Source organism: Trematomus bernacchii, unplaced genomic scaffold (assembly GCF_902827165.1).
Source record: "Trematomus bernacchii unplaced genomic scaffold, fTreBer1.1, whole genome shotgun sequence".
NCBI lineage: Eukaryota > Metazoa > Chordata > Actinopteri > Perciformes > Nototheniidae > Trematomus > Trematomus bernacchii.
In genome coordinates this window covers 1702718-1706228 of record NW_022987698.1, presented here as the reverse complement: position 1 = coordinate 1706228, position 3511 = coordinate 1702718, and the positions used below count along the sequence as shown (strand labels likewise).

General features: G+C 46.0%; 1 non-coding gene across 1 annotated transcript; it reads right to left on the bottom strand.

The window, feature by feature from the left end:
• Window positions 1–648: 648 nt before the first annotated feature.
• On the bottom strand, window positions 649–720 carry trnaa-ugc. Its single transcript has one exon. It is a non-coding gene; the product is annotated as a tRNA-Ala (tRNA).
• Between the last annotated feature and the right edge of the window lie 2791 nt (window positions 721–3511).

Genomic DNA, 3511 nt, shown 5'->3' with positions numbered 1-3511 from the left:
AAGTCAATATATTGAGATATTAAGTCAATATATTGAGATAGCTAAGTCAATATATTGAGATAGTAAGTCAATATATTGACTTACAGGATTTTTTTTTTTTCCTGTGGCGCAAACAGGCTTCCATAGGTATCACTGTCACAGGTCCATCCATCCATCTTCTCCCGCTTATCCGTGGTCGGGTCGCGGAGGTAGCAGTTCCAGCAGAGAGCCCCAAACTTTCCTTTCCCTGGCCACATCAACCAGCTTTGACTGGGGGATCCCAAGGCGCTCCCAGGCCAGCGAAGAGATATAATCCCTCCACCTGGTCCTAGGTCTACCCCTCGGTCTCTTCCCAGCTGGACGCGCCTGGAACCCCTCCCTAGGGAGGCGCCCAGGTGGCATCCTTACTAGGTAGGTGCCTGAACCACCTCAACTGGCTCCTTTCGACGTGAAGGAGGAGCGGTTCAACTCCGAGTCCCTCCCGGATGACTGAACTTCTCACCTTATTCCTAAGGGAGACGCCAGCCACCCTGCGGAGAAAACCCATCTCGGCCGCCGCTTGTATCCGCGATCTGTCACAGGTCTGTGGTGATAATGATTTGTTCTGCATTTGGGACTTGTACCGGTTCCCAAACCAAATCCCATCGGATTGAACCACTTCAAAACGAGTGGAGATGCCGGGGATTGAACCCGGGGCCTCATACATGCAAAGCATGCGCTCTACCACTGAGCTACATCCCCAGTTATAACCAACAAGAACGTTACAGTTTACAACACGCATTTACTCAAATATTAGACGTTAATATTAGACAAACTATATTTAGCTTTGAAAGTCAAGTCAAAGTCAACTTACCTACCTCACCTCCGCAGACATTTTATCACCATACGCACACCTATAACTAGGTCAACAAGAGCTGCAACAAGAGGAGATTACGTTGTTCCATTAAGGAAGAGTTCATTCAGCCAATATTCATTTTCTTTTAAAGCTGTACAACAGTGGAACTCAATCCCTGTAACGATTAGAGAACAAAACACATGCAGTTTATTCAAATCTAATTTAAAAACATGGTTAGTGGAAAATCAGCTCTGTCAACACTGACACAATCTGCACTTTACAACGCTCTGTTTGTACACATGTGCCTTGACCTGTTGCTATCTGTCTGCTTTGTGAATATGTATTTTTGTTTTTATGTTTTTATATATGCTTTTATCATAATATAAGCATCTATGTTGAATGTTGTTTTACTGATTGTATTTACCTGTCATTTGAAGTGACATTTTTTTTTAGGATGACTTTCAACATCTGTCCATGGACTGCAGATGAAAAATAGCCTGTTGGCTAACTCTGGCACATTTACAGAAATGTTAATCAATGTGCACTGTCCCTGTCAAATAAATAAAAAAAATAAAAAAAAACTTTATTGTCAATCTTTCAGTTTGTGTGTAGGCTACAGACAAACTGACCCGGTCTGCTGGTGCTGGATCACCCAGTAACAGCTCAGAGCTTGTACAACTGCCTGCCACTCGGGAAGAATTCATGGCAGCCCAGTTAAGTGATGAAACACTTTCTAAATGTCTCTCTTCTGTTATCAGTCAGGAAGAGGCCAAGTCAAAGAAGATGGCCTACATTATGGAAGATGGCCTATTAATGCGTCGCTGGATTAGTGATGCCTGTGAGGAGTCAGACTCCTTTGCAATTTATCAGGTTGTTGTGCCAACAGCCTATCGTTCTCAGGTGATGTCCTTGGCTCATGATCATCCGTGGTCAGGTCGCATGGGGGTAACAAAAACGTGTGAAAGAGTTTTAAAACATTTATTTTGGCCAGGACTCAAGTCTGATGTAGTTCTTTATTGTCGAACATGTCATGTGTGCCAAGTTGCTGGTAAACCGAATCAGGTGATTCACCCTGCTCCTCTCATTCCCATTCCAGTAATGGGAGAGCCATTTGATAGGGTGATTGTGGATTGTGTGGGACCCTTGCCAAAAACTAAAACTGGAAACCAGTTTCTCTTAACTGTCATGTGTGCCTCCACTAGGTTCCCAGAAGCCATCCCACTACGGAAAATCACTGCCCCGGTCATCACCAAGGCACTTCTGAAGTTTTCTCCATGAAGGTAGTTTCAAACCGACCAATGGTACCAACTTCATGTCTAAAGTGTTTGCCCGGGTACTTGACACCTTAGGTATCAAGCATGTGACATCCAGCCCATATCATCCTGAAAGTCAGGGGGCATTAGAGAGGTTCACCAGACTATGGCAATGCATGTTAAGAAAACATTGCCACCGAGTCTCATAAAGATTGGGATGGACGGTGTTCCTTTAGTGTTATTTGCTGCCTTGAAGCTGTTCAGGAAGTCTCTAGGTTTAGTCCTGCTGAAGCTAGTGTTTGGACATGAGGTCAGAGGTCCTCTAAGAGTTCTTAAAGAGCATTTGATCATGGCCAACGAAAAAAGTTTGCAGTATCCCGGAGTAATGTCGCCAAACTTAGGGATCGTCTACATCAGGGGTGCCCACACTTTTTCAGCTTGGGAGCTACTATTAAAATGACCATACGCCAAATGATCTACCTACCAGGGGGCCGCCCCTAGCCCAATCTGTGTCCTTGAGCGGGGGGGGGGGACTAAGCGACGGATAAACTGTGGGCGCGCTTACACTAATTGCGCCGCATAAGCGTATAATAGTGCGCCGCATTTGCACTTCAGATGAGGAGGTGAGGCCCCCTCATAACTGCATGAACCTGTATGGGCACAATACAACTCAGACTGGCTTACTCTGTACATCAATCAAGTGGCAAATGCCATAGTAAGTTTTTTTCTTTTTTTGTTCTTCTTTTTTTGTCACTGCCAATGCGATCTACCCACACTACCCTTGCCATCGACCGGTCCGATTGCAATCGACGTATTGGGCACCCCTGAGCTACATCGTGCTTGCTCCTTGGCTAGGGAAGCTCTGACCTCTACCCAGGGGAAGATGAAGAAAACGCTACGACCAGAAGGCGGTAGCGCGCTTGTTTTCAGCCAGGTGACAATGGTGTTGGTTCTATTGCCTGTACCTGGTTCTGCTCTGTCTACTAAATGTTCTGGTCCTTATGTTGTAGATAAGAAGCTCGGTGAAACAAACTACGTCATTCAAAACACCTGACCGCAGGACGTCCTACTACCAGAGTGTTAAGCTCACCGGTAGCTACAGGAGTGAACTCACAATGCTGAACACAGGACGATGAAACAGAGCTTTTGAGGTAGAAAAAAAGGTTATTAACCAAAAACCTTATATAGAGTCAGACGAGGGATTAAATATCCAATAAACCCAAAGCCAGGGTTTGTTAACTGAGGTGGTGCGGATATGCACGGAGATACTCTGGCGAGGAGAGCCGGGGGACCAGAGCTGGTGAGAGTCGACAGGAAGGAGCTGGTGTGCGTGGAAGCACGAAGGTACACTGGCGAGGAAAGGCCGCTGATCCAGAGCTGGCGATAGTTGACAGGTTGGAGCCGGTGTGCGTGGAAGCACTGAGATACTCAGACGAGAGGTACG